This window comes from Temnothorax curvispinosus, unplaced genomic scaffold, assembly GCF_003070985.1.
Source record: "Temnothorax curvispinosus isolate PA1 unplaced genomic scaffold, ASM307098v1 QBEX01011432.1, whole genome shotgun sequence".
Taxonomy (NCBI): Eukaryota; Metazoa; Arthropoda; class Insecta; order Hymenoptera; family Formicidae; genus Temnothorax; species Temnothorax curvispinosus.
Window position 1 is genome coordinate 210680 of NW_020221212.1, and position 14261 is coordinate 224940.

General features: G+C 30.8%; 1 protein-coding gene across 4 annotated transcripts in view; it reads right to left on the reverse strand.

Moving 5' to 3' along the window:
• Positions 1-14261, reverse strand: part of LOC112461460 (ecdysone receptor-like) — a 153159-nt gene that overhangs the window by 138044 nt on the left and 854 nt on the right. For 3 of the 4 annotated variants that reach the window (XM_025026705.1, XM_025026704.1, XM_025026702.1), the window contains exon 2: positions 13872-14061. The gene's annotated coding sequence lies outside the window, so the exon portion shown is untranslated. Of the gene's footprint in view, positions 1-13871; positions 14062-14124; positions 14180-14261 lie in introns of all 4 variants that reach the window. The other variant, XM_025026703.1, reaches the window with a different exon arrangement.

Consider the following 14261-nt stretch of genomic DNA (forward strand, 5'->3'; position numbering starts at 1 on the left):
GTAGTGGTAGTGGTAGTGGTAGTGGTAGTGGTAGTGGTAGTGGTAGTGATAGTGTTAGTGGTAGTGGTAATGGCAGTAGTAAAGACAGCAAACGAATAAGACATATACAATGTTTTCACCTCGGTCAGTAGTGCCAAGGGAAAGCGCGTCGTGTTCACATTGCAATATGTGATCATTACAGCCATTTATAAAAACATGCGCCGCTACAGACTCGATATGGTGATACAGCGAGGGTATAGAGCAAATGTAAGTAGTTGACACAAATCCAGAATTTGCGAATTTTTCGAAGAAGGGGAAGAATGCAGAGCCAAGAACTCAAGATATCAATTATCAAATATTATACATCTGTATCGATGTCAGAGTATGCCGTATCAAATTTTAATATTTTTTTAATACCTTATTTATTCAAAAACAGAGTAAAATAATAGCGGCAAATTGATAAAATATTGTAGTTTCTATTTTTTCAAAGTATAATATTAATTTACTCTGCTAATAATTAGAATTATTACTTTCCAATTTACTACTCTAATTATTAAAATATATTTGACGATTTAACATACAAATATCCCTGATAAAGTAAAATCCACAGAAAATCACTGTCAATTAAAATACTAAAGAATTTTAGTATCAAAATAAAGTAATCAAATTTTAAGTTACTGAAACTAAGAAGCCGTAAATAAAAATATGCACTCGGCATTATTAATGTGTTTTCCAGCTTTGATTTAAATATTACTGAGTTAAGCACATCATATGCACACATATGTAATGTGTACATACCCATTACGACTTACAGCAATCTGACAATTTTGATATTTTCATATGTTTGACAAGTAAAAATCAAATATAAAATAAGAAAAATATATCATATTATGTATGTACACACACAATATCAAATTGAGAAATATAGTATAATATCGGTATCGTAAAAACATGATCATATATTTTTATTAAACAGTAATTAATAAATACTTAGCACAGCAGAGAAATGCTTACATTTGAAACTGAAAGGCACAAATGACAAAATGTATATTAAGTATATTAAGATGACCTACACATTATAATGTACCAATATAAGATAAATATTCTGTATACATTTTTTACCTCACACAAGCGATATGACAAATCAGTAATAGAATTGTCGCAATTGTGAGTATCGAGCATATTATAACGAATACGCGGTCACTCGCTCCGTTACGATGAGTCAATGTATATGTATGTGAGCTAAAAATGATACGTTGCACGGGGAGTGACGTCATGACGAGTCAGCTCCTTGGCCGATGATCGACGCAGTATGCGCGCGGCGTGTCGCGACGAACACGATGAGTATCTACGTCAAACGGCAAATATCGAATTTGTAATAAACTTGTCCACGCGGTACATTAGTCCGTTCTTAGTAGTCAAATTCTCATTATTAAATTTTTACTCGAATTTATATCTCGAATTTTAGATTACATATAATTTTGCATTCTGATTAAGATTTTTAAAACTATATATAATTATAATTTAATTAAATGTTACGTATTTGGATTGTTTGTAAGTTTGTATATCCTTAATAATTGTTTTAATAAAATTACATTAAATATAATTAAAAGAAGTGATCTATACATTTCTTGTTGGGAACAGCATATATTATGAACTGCCAAGATGTAAAAAATCAAAATAAAAAAAATAATCGCTATAAAGAAGAGAAAATATTCAAAAATTCGCTGTATTTCAGGCTTTACTATCTCAGAATACATTAAAACTAGATTTCTTGCAAATATTTCCAAATTCAATTAATCCAATCCAATATATAAAATGTGTTTGTAGAAATCAGTTTTTAAAAATCTCCAAAAAAAATATTTTATATATTTCCTATGATTTCATACAGATAAAATTTTCTCAAAAATTAAACAAAAATGACAAATAGATACATAAAATTGACTATATACTAAAATAATATGGCATCTTAAACACAATGCGCTTCAATATATTTTAATACTGAACTTTCACAACCATCTCGATTGTAAGCATGCAATAAAGAAACATCGAAATTATAAAAACATGTGATTTTTTTTGGAAAACGATAAGACTCGTGCATTATCAGAGTGCACGTTCACAGTGTTTCCAACGTCGACCACGCGCTGTGAAAATTTAGCGGAGATAAGCTGACGGCCGAGTAATCCTAACATATCTTGATAACAAAGCAACATTCTGAGCTCTGATTTTATACACAAAAATATATATGACGCTCAATACGCGTCGTTTTCGTTTATTTATTTATTTATTTATTTAATTTACAATATTATTTATTCCATTTTTTCTACGTTATTTTTACGCTTTCTTACTATCTATTAACAATATATTACAAAGCACTCGCTAATGAAAATTTTGTATATCTACGTAATATACTGAATATATTGTTAAATATTACTTCTGCTTTTTATTTAATTAAAATAATTTATTTAGTTTAAACAATAAGTGAAAATTTTAACTAATATGTAAATCAAAAACCACAAGTAAATAAAGATTTGCCATTTTCAATCGGGCTGGATCTTTGTAGCCTAATATTTTTTTATGAATTTATACTATATATTTTTCTACACGCACAAGAAAAGGTACGGAAGTGTCCTCCTCCGATTTTGATGAGCTTTTAATATGTTATTTTCTAGACAAAAATAAGAGACACGTATTTTTTTATACGTGCTCTCATACGCATGGCATATTTAGGGACTGAAACACGCCTTTGAAAAAAAATCGGTTTTTCTCTTTCGGGCCGAATATCTCCAAAACTATAAAAGATAGAAAACAATTTTTAAACAAATGTTGAATGGTTTAAAAAGCACTTTAAAATAATGAGAAAAAAGAAAGAGAATTAAAAAGGAAATAGCCGATTTTTTTCAAAAGGGTGTTTCAGCCCCTAAACATACGTAATGAGCACGTATAAAAAAATAAATGCCTCTTATTTTTGTCTAGAAAACAACATATTAAAAGCTCATCAAAATCAGAGGGGGACACTTCCATACCTTTTCTTGTCAGTAAACTGATTATTTGAAACCGGTTTTGAAACACAGTACCATTAAAATAGTAAATTTACATAATTAAATCAGTAATAAATTTAACAATGGTGCTAATAAGCACCCTTTAAATCATTACAAAAAATTCATTGCAAAAAATATCACCCTAGTCAGCGTTGTTTAATTTATTTTTACTATGTGGGTATGTGCATACACAAAATAGTACATAATACATATTAGGCACCAAGAGGTAAATGTTATAGAGTAAATCACTGAACATTAATTGTACATAAGTAGATATCAGTAGACATTGAACATTGTAACCTCGATTGTAACATAATATTTTTCGAAGTAGCAAATTTGATTCGTGTCAATCATTATATTTATGATTTTATTTATGACATAATAAAACATAATAAATGTGACATAATAAATGTTCTATTTCTGGCTTAGTTAGCAACAATATTAGATAACGTCTAAAGATCATCAAGAGAGTAAACCAATGTTTACTTTCTGTTTGATATGCAAGCATTTGGTAACAAGTTTACTAGTTAGAACATCTCAGATAAATTTCATTATAAAAATTATTATGGCATCTATGTTAAATGTAAATTAGTTTCTTTTTATAGGAAAATCTGATTATTTCATATGCTTTGTAATTTAAAAATAATTTAAACTTAATGTTATTAACCTTAAAACCGTATTTGAGGTCATTTTGACCCCAGCCCGAATTCAACGTGTTGGCACTTTTATATAGAGTAACTCCGGTATATACGCCGCAGCTAAAGGAAACTTAATTTATCGAATACTATTTACTATGTTTAAGGCAAATGAATTATACCAATAAAAACTTTATACTGTTAAAAACTACTATTAAAAAGAATAGATATATGAAATATTCATTCTTTGTATTTAATTAAAAAAACTTTTAGAAGCCCTTGCATTTTTGCCATATATCCCATATAGGGGTGGGATATATGACATTCATAGGTGAAATATACGCCTTATAAAAAATTACAAATAATGTTTATAAATAAAGCAATAAAATGTCATAATAAGTTATAAAATGCGTGCGTAAGAAGTTTATTAAGATGTAAGAATAATAAAACAAATTATAAAACTAAAAAATTTTTAAAAGAAAATAGAAGAACGATAGATACATTAAAGGTTATTGGTATACAATCTAAAGAAAAGAACACATAAAAGATTTCAATTTTTACAGAGCGTACACTACTATGGCATCATAAAACTCGCATGCTAAAATGCCGTATATCCTGAACAGAAGGGATATACAAGATATCAAGCTAAACAAAGAATATAAGAGCTATGCACTTGTATTTTGTTGTATTGCATCCTTTACTATCCCTCTATACTTATGTATCATGAAATAACCATTAAACGTTTTACATTCCCTACAGTAATCACTTAACGTAGGTCGTAATATATAATCGCACTTACTATACATTGAAAAATCGATTCAACTCACGACTGTTTCGTTAATATTAACAGTAAAGAACTGAAATTACAACACAATACTAATATATGGCATAAAGGCACATATAACAGAATAATTACAAGCAAATACCTTCATTCTTTCTATTTTTTCTGACTTCTGCGGCATAAATCCCTGCGCGGCGTAAATTTTTTGGTAAAACAGCGATTTCTCGCAAAATAAAGTATTCTCTGCTTTAATAAAGACTTCAATTTATCAACAATTTACTGCTTTAAATGTTGTGTTTTGGTAAAGCAGCGACTTTCTCGCGAAATAAAGTATTCTCTGCTTTAAAAAAAAAAACGTAATATTAGTCGTTTATGCCTCTCAATACTCAAAATAGCTGCTATATTTTCGAAACTTTTTTTGTTAATAACTTTTTAACGAATAAAAACTTCTAAAGATCACTCAGGAGGGTGACCTTGACAATATATGTCATCGGAGGGTGGTCCGTATTACTAAATAATTACCGAAAATTTAAATTATTTAAACATTTATGTTTAAATTTAGTTTTTTCCATACATAGGTTAGTTTTTAATTAACTTTTAGCTAGATATCTTTTATTAACAAAACCAGAGTGCTTGAGTCGCTAGTGAATAATTAAGAATTAATAGAGGTTTAATGTTCGACCCAACTGGCCAAATTTTATTGCTCAAAACAACGCGTTATATAATAATTATGCAATAAAATTTGTTGGCCAGTTAGGTCGAACATTATACCTCTATTAATCTTTCATTAAATATATATATAACTTAATAAATATTTGTTTTAATAAGTTATTAAAATTTATTGATTACAAATTAACAATAGAGATAATAATTGATATAAACCGATTCTAAATATAAATATTAATTTTAATTTTAAAAATAACTAAATAATTTTTTAAATAAATACTACATTATGGAAGATAAATGATACGACAAAGTCAACAAACAATGCAATATAATAAATTTGTTAATTTTTTCAGCCATAAGTATAATAAGCAGAAAAAGTATTAAAAACTATAAGAGGTTTTAAGAAATACATAAAAGTTTTACTTTCCTTTCATATGCTATAAGCAAAAAATGCACTAAATGTTTATTTTTTATTTATTTTATTCTATAATAAATACTTAAAAAACATGTTTTTTGTACAATAATTTTTAAATGATTAAGTTACAGATTTTAAAAAGGTACAAATTGCTAAAATTTAGGTATAATATAATTAATTTGATAGAATAGGATATCATAGATTTTACAAACAATAATATATATAATATGTTAAAAAAAATATAAGAGAATTAAATAATAGCCAACAACTGATTATTTCAAATTTCATTAATGTCGTTTTATAAACTTAAAACAATGATCTGTATTTGTATTTATTTTACATCTGTGAAGCTAAAACTCCCTCTCCCTCACAAAAAATCGAAATAGTGCAAAGTTATAATTAAACTTTATATGTGCTTTAATCCAGATTTTTGTGCTCATGTGATTTAACAGGAAATAATGATTGAAATGGGGGTGCTAGCCTAACATCAAACTAACATTCCTACATCACAATTTTTTAGTTTTTGCTTGTATGCAAAATAAAGAGATAATTAAAAGCATTAATTTCAACACAACAATTATTTGCCTAGTTTCTTGAATTTCTAGATACTTCAAATAATTAATAAAATTAACTCTTCATCAGCCTGCTGGGGCTTTAAAAACCCAACATCCAAAAAAAAATATTCTGCCGATAAGTGGGGAATTCCTCTTAGCAGTTCCTCTAAGCAAAAAATCTTACATGAAGAATATCCTTCTTTAAGTAATACGTATTACTTTATAAATGAGTGGATGCGTAAGCTATAATCAAGAGTAAATTCCTCTACAGTAAATTCTACTATTAGCCTCTTAAAATAAGAGGATATGCTAGATATTTGCGGCGCGCGCGTTAAAGTTAAAAGACGATCGTCTTATTAGCTACGCGATGCGTACGCTACCACACGAGACGCCCGTGTAGAAAGTTCAGCCCCTTGCACAATGCCAGGCAACAGGCAATAGGAACAGGAAATAATAAAAAATCGTTAATTACAACCTAAAATATTCGAATGTTATGATTTGTTGGCAACAGGCAATAGACACATAATTTCCAACGTGACGGAAACTCCTGTGTCTATTGCCTGTGTCACTGTTTATTCTGCATTTATACATTGATTTCTGATTTTTATTCCCTGTTCCTATTGCCTGTTGCCTGGTATTGTGCAAGGGGCTTTATTAAGAATGGCCTTATATAACATAAGTCCTCGATCATTAGTTATATATTAGGGATGCCATAAGAAAGATTTCCTTATTTTAACCTGATGAGGTCCCTATCATTATTTATTAGGGATTCCATAAGAAAAGTTTCCTTATTTTTATCTAATAAGATCCTTGTAAGGATTTGATAAGGATGTTTTAACTTCATAAATACTTATTTATTAGGGCTAACCGGATAAGGTCCCGATCATTATTTATTAGGGATGCCATAAGAAACGTTTTCTTATTTTTGTCTATTGAGGCCCTTGTAAGGATTTGATAAGAATGTTTTAACGTTTTAACTTTATAAACATACTATTTTCATAAATATATTTACGAACACAAAATTTCATAATAAGCCGGCACTGGTTTCTGACATTCACCCGACATTAAGAAATATTATATCATATATCTTATATCCAATTTAAAATTTTATTACTCTTTTTAAACTGAATTTGTTTATTAAGATGATTTTTGGAAAATTATATATTTGCGCTGGTTATGTAGACAATATATAACACTTACATCAAATTAAGAAGTGGTCTACCATGTAAGGCAGTTGGCTCACGATCCAGAGGTCCCGAGTTCGATCCCACCAAAGTAAGTGTTTTTTCCAATACAAAAAAATATTTATAATCATAGACTACATCTTAAGAAACAAATTTAGTTATAAAATAGTAATAAAATTTCAAAATAAATAATTTTTTTTATTTATTTCGGGTGAATATCGGAAATCAATGTCCTCTAATATTAAGAGGACTGCACAATCTTGAATCTAGAGTCTCATGATTAGAGGATATTCCTCTACAGTTTAAAACATCTTCTTAAGGCCCTATTTCAGAGGAAAATCCTCTAGCATGAACCAGGAACCGCTAAACTGCAGAATATTTTTTTTTGGGTGAAGCAAAATTTCTTTCTTGCATTTCTTCGTGGAAAGAAAGCCGTGTTTCGTATCTCCCCTTAAGGATGTTCTGGAAGCACCATCCCAACCAAAAGTATGCAGAAAATATTAAAAACACCGATATTAATTCTCCAGGGATCCAAAGACAAAAAACTGTATATAAATAGTTATGACAAATTTAATAGAATGTAAAAGACGTAGATTTAGTGACATGTAAATAACTGTTACTGCTATTTTTTTTAAATCTTAAAAAAAATTTTTTTTTTTTTTTGTTTCAAAATTTGTTGCTATATTTTTGTTTGTTGATAATCTACTTGTGTGTAAAATATTATATTGGTAGCATTTTTTAATGTTTACACTTTTCTCTATAAAAATCAGATATTCAAAAATTGATAACTTTCTATCTAAATTGTGAATCAATCTGTTTGGCTCCAAACTTTGAAAGAAAATACAAAATATGATATTAAATTTTCATCAACTTTGTAGCATTTTGATAAACTCCAGAACGTCCTTAAAAAAGATTGATAATAGAGGGGTTTCGCTGCCGCGGTAACGCCGGTTTCCGTCAATGCAATGTTCGAGCAACGACGGCAACATTAACTCTGCCCTAAATGACCCAGAAGGCTGACGGCGTTAGTGTTTAGCGGCGTAAGTAAGTGTTCTTTTTTTTGTACTATATTTCTAATAGGACTTGGTTAGATGGCGCGTGCTGTGTAAATGGTAGCGGTGAAAGTGCGTTGTGCGATTTTAGCTTTGTTTCCGGGTTTAAAGATTAATATGTGGCAAGTAGGGATAATGGAAAGATAGGATGTAAGTAGGGGATGCGATGAGAATGAAGGGAAATAGTAAGGATGCAAGTAGAGAAAAGTAGTATAGAAGTGTTTAGAGAACGTGGTAGGATGAGGTTATAGTGACAAGTCAGTTAGGCGATAAAAGCGGTAAAGGTAATGTAGGTAAAGTAGGGAAGGTTTCGATCGATGATTGTAAAGAAGATTGTATAATAAGTGATTAGCTAAGGAGCCTTCGGTCGTAAATTAAGCATAGGTTAAGAAGATAGTTAAAGGGATGACAGGTTGAACTCAGAACACAGGTAAATTTTAGATTGGGAAATATAGGATCAAGAATAAGAAGAGGAAAAAAAGGAAAAAGGAAGAAAACAGGAGAGGACAAGAGGTAGGGGAAAGAAGCGCTGTTATAGAAGAGGTTATACGAAACAAGGGAGAATTAAAGGTGAAGAAAGAAGAAAAAAGTAGTTGTAAAAAGTCTCGAGTTCCGGGTTAATGGAAATGAAAAGAAGAAAGGTAAAATAAAGCTAGAACACAAGGATTGGCGGGTTCAGAGATGTTCTAGGAAAGGGAAGTAAAAGAAGATAAGTAACTGAGGAAGGGTTAAGCCAATGATGAAGAAGAGAGAAAATGAATAGAAAAAAGGTGAAGGAAAGCGATTGGCGTAATTCTGGAACAAGGATTGGCGAAACTTATCTGCGTTGAAGGAAAGGAAAGGTAAAAGAAGATGAAAATAGGAAAGGGAGTAAACGAGAACACAAGGCTTGGTGAGAAGAGGAGAGGAAAAAGAGGTAGGAAATGTGGGAGGAGAGAGGAAAAATGAGAGATATGAACGTTACAGTTTAAGAAAGGACGCAGCAGTTTTCTGGAAATATTAGAATCTTTAGATGGCACGGATGCAAATATAGGTATATTGGTTATGCAACGGCAGATAGGAAGTACGGGAAGATAATTAGAGAACGCGCGCGCGCGCGCGGAGAAAATAAATGTTGCTTCGGAGGGAACGAGAGAAGAAGAGCTGGGAGACAATTTAGTAGGAGAGGAGAGGAGCAGTGCTGAGGAATTTGGCAAATAAGAAAGAGGAATGGAGCGATTCGAGGGCACAGAAGTCTTTTTGAGTTAAATTAGGATTAACTCAAAAGATCAGGAAGATTAAGATTAGGAAGATAATATTGAAAGAAAAAAGAAAGAAGAGGAGGGAGGGGCATACAGGGAGGTGTGATGAGTTCGATAGGGGGACATAAGAAAGTATTAGTTAGGAAGCAGGAGATTTGTTATTAGTCGAGTTTATTATATGTAGGTGTATGTAAATATTTGAGTGTAAGGGTTTTACAGTTAAATTGAGTATTGTAAGATGAGAAAGTTGCGTTAATATTTTAAGGTAAAGGTAAAGAATTATTAATATGTCAAAATGTGGTTGAAAAATAGGAAAATGGTTTTAATATTAAGGTAGAGGTAGGGATAAAGAAAAAGAGAGAGAATTATGTTTTGTAGTTTTAAAATTAGGCTTTGAGTTTTGCACGCAGAAGTTATGGAAGATATGAGTTTAAGGTATATAATAGGTTTTGGAGTATAAGGTTTATAGAGAGAATGCATTAGAATTCAAGTTTTATAAGTTTTCGGATGCAAGAAATTATTTTAGAGATAAAGCGAGATAAGTGGTTCTTCCTGAATTAAAGGAGATTTGAGAAGAATTTAGAAATATATGGAATATTAATATTAGTTGTTGCGCGTTGTTGTATAAAGGTATGTGTGTGTGTGTGTGTGTGTGTGTGTATAGGTAAATAATGCATTTCTTGGCCTACTGCTGAAGCGGACTAGGTTCAAATATTTTTGAGTTTAGATTGTGAGTTTAACGTGCAAATAATGGATTTAGTCGTTTAGGGCTTAAAAGATGGTTTTTCTAAAAGAAATTTAAGAAAGTACGGAATAATGAATTAATAGTGCACGCATTAAGTTAAAAAAAGTTGGTATAAGTGTGTATAAGGTATATTGTAAACCAAGTCTATTTCTTGGCTTTTTGTAGCTAAAATTAAATAAATCTGTCTACTCTATTTCTAATAGTTTTTGCTAATTAAAGCACTTCTATCATTATTACAGTATTATTTACGAAATGGCGGAAAAAAACGCCGAACAATACGATACATTTTTACTTTTTATTTATAATTTTCTTTTATATTTGTAATGGTAATTTATATAACTAAATTTCTTACAATAAAAATTTATTTTCAAGCAAAAGAAAGTTACCTGTGTAAAGTTAGCATTTTTTAAATTTAAAAATTCTAAAAGTTGTTCCAGTTGTTCCAAACTTGTTCTAAATTGTTCCAAAAAATTAAATTTAAAAAATAAACATTTTGGCAAAAAATTAAAAAAATTTTTTACTGGCACCCCATTTTTCGAAAATCAAATTTTTCAAGGTTGTTCCAAGTTCCAAGTTGTTCTAGTTGTTCAAAACAATGTTCCAAAGTATTAATTTGATTGGTCAAAAACTTCAAAAGATATTGAAAAAAATTTAAAAATAAAAACGTTTTTGGCCATTTTTTTAAAAACAAAATAACTTACAAAATTGTCGATTTAGAACATACTTATAACCGTGTAAAACTCAAAACAAAATTCTTAAGATCAGAACAACAATATATGGCCCATTTTATTCTTCATTAAAAACATTTTTCGATTTTCTTGGATAAAAATCTTGCTCCGTTTTATATATATATATAGGCTTTCCACTTTAAAACTATCTTAAAAACTACCGTATTCTCTACTAGAACAACCGGGAACAAAATTTTTACGTCTTATAAGTTAGCAAAACAAAGTGAGCAGAATCAATTCTAAATAATATTTTTATTTGTTGCTAAAAAATTGCCAAAGAAAAAAATTTGTTGCTCTGTAAATTTTGTTGAAAAATGATGTTCCGCTAAAAGAAGATTAAGCGTGACAATATACATATAACAACGAAATTGCACATGACAATAACGTAAGAATGGGCAGCGGTATGGTCTAGTGGTAGAGCGCCAGACTCGTAATCTGAGGAACCAGGTTCGAGTCCACTAGAGCCATGAATCATGGAAAAGTTTTTTTCTGAAAAAACCGCGCTCCTCCGTGCAAGATGCGGAGAAAACTGGGCTCCGTCTTTCGGAAGAGCCGTTAAACCGTTGGTCCAAAGGAGGAAACAGTAAGGTAGTGGATGAATTGGAGGTTAGGGTTGGGTACGTTCCTTCAAAACGCCCTTTAAGGCCCCTTGGGGTATATAAAGTAAAATTCTTTTATGTAACACGTGCATGGAAAGTGGCCCATTACGCACGCTTGCAACATAAAATAGGGTGTGCAAGCCGTGCGTAAAGATGAAAATTCCCGGGTGCGGTGACCGCACTCGTCTTCGGCTTGTGCGTCAACTCCGCACCCGTAAATTTTCATCTTACAGCACTTGTTACACAAATAACTATATCCAATAACGTAAGAATTTGTTGCTCACAAAATATGCTTGTCTCGATTTTGTTGCTTGAAAAATAAGTGTAAATAACAGCGGAAAACCTCAACGTGCGGACAGTTACACGAGTAAAGTACCAGAAAATAATTTGTTGCTCGTTTAAATTTGGTACTGGCACAAATATTCTAAAATATTTCCTGCAGTTTCGTGGTGAAAAGAATATTATTTCCTTCTCCTTTCACTCTCAAATAAGGTAACAAAGCATGTTTTAGAGGTTCCCGTTGAAAGCAAAAAATGGCGATTTTTACACTCCCTTCTTTGTTGCTCGTTTAAGGTAACAAATTAGCAACAAATTCTTACGTTATTGTTATGTGCAATTTCGTTGTTACATGTATATTGTCACGTTATCTTCTTTTAACGGAACATCATTTTTTAAGAAAATTTACAGAGCAACAAATTTTTTTCTTTGGCAACTTTTTAGTAACAAATGAGCAACAAATAAAAATATTATTTAGAATTGATTCTGCTCACTTTGTTCCGCTAACTTATAAGACGTAAAATTTTTACGCTCCGAGCAAAAACCTAAAAGGCACTTTACTTTTGGAGATCGAGAATTATTTGGTCTTTTTTGTTTTTTCTTTTTCGCTGGATATTTTTGTAATTTTTTTAAGTTTATAATGTTTTTTAACATTTAAAATTTTTTATGTTTTTAAGTAGATAATAATTCCTTTTCTTGTCATTTTTTGTAATAGACTTAATGGAATTTTTTCACACTTTAATGTACACTATTAAATGCGGGTTTATTGTAGCATTGTTCTTATTATTAGAAAACTCTACTTGGCTTACGACTCAAATTGTCGAATTGTGTCCAGTTTTCATTACATTTAATAAGTGCTGTATAATATCCTTAATTTATATTCACAGTCATTAAGAGTAATATGATCAATGAAACTATTTAAATCGTATGTTTGTTGACTGATACTATGTTCAATAAACATGCGTGATCCGTATTTTATTTCCGTCTGAATGCTCTTATTGCACGCTTTACAAGTTTTAGACATTTCTGTCACATATTCTGTAATGGCTCCGTCTAATTTTTTATACCCAAATTTTGTTATTAATAATCTATTCCTCGATATCAACTACGCTAATATACTATATATTACTTTTTTATATGTGCATAAGTTTTATATTTCTTATCACGTGTTGTTTATGTTCAACATTATACACTAACATAAGAATATAGGTGAATGTAAATAGATTTGTCATTTTATGTCATAATTTCTAAGAAAGACAAGTGCATAAACACACATGTGAATATATGTACAGTGGTGTAAAAGGTATTCGTACACTAGGAATTTTCACAGAAAATAGTTTATTTCTGTATTATAATAAATAATAAACAAATAATTTTTTCATATTAAAGTCTCTTTTTCTTAATAATACCTCAAAAACAAAACTTATAAATTATAACATGTATATATGTGTGTGTATTATTCTCTAAATTGTTATAATAGTATGTTATTATTATAACATGTTTATATATCACTTAATCAGTTTTCAATGATTTAAATGACACCATAATTATTCTGTTGTAACGCATCTATTATTAATGATAAGATTTTAGGTATCTTGAGCGTCAAAGAGAGAGTTGTGTCTCGTACCTGCGCGATCGAAACGTTCCCATCGTGGGACACGTCCTAGCTCGAAGGTCGTGCCGAGTAAATGAGTAGCAGATGTGCGCGCGAAAGAGAGAGAGAGAGAGAGAGAGAGAGAGAGAGAGAGAGAGAGAGAGATAAAGAGAAAGGCAAAAGATGAGAGGGAAAGGAGGAGGAAAGATGGAAAGAGAGAAAATGGAATCGATCTTTCCACATGTATAGCCAGAATAGGAGTCGATCTACCCAATTGATGAAATTGGGTTAATTGCCATCTTAAACAACTCGTTCAAGTACGACAGTCTCGGTATATTCTAAACAACACAGATATCACAGATTTCAGGAGGCTATACTCACGTAATGGGAACACGTAGAGCGTAGAAATTCTAGCAGGAATAGTAGGATCTCGGTCCTCGAAATGTCGGATTCAGATGGCACTTTAACACACTCAATGCACGTGTAACACGTCACTTTGCTTCTTCCTTTCGTCGCACTACGTACGTATACGCGAGAGGATGCAGGCTGAGAGATCGCAGATACGAGTCCCCTGTGGAGGGAAAAAGCACGGAAGATAGTCACGAATTTCCGATCGACGTCAGTTTAACCTCACCTCACGCGAAAACGCGACTGATCGGTGTGTCCTCGTTGCACTCTACCACTCATCGCTATCCGACACACAACACGCACACAACATCCATACATATATATATATATATATATATATATATATATATATATATATATATA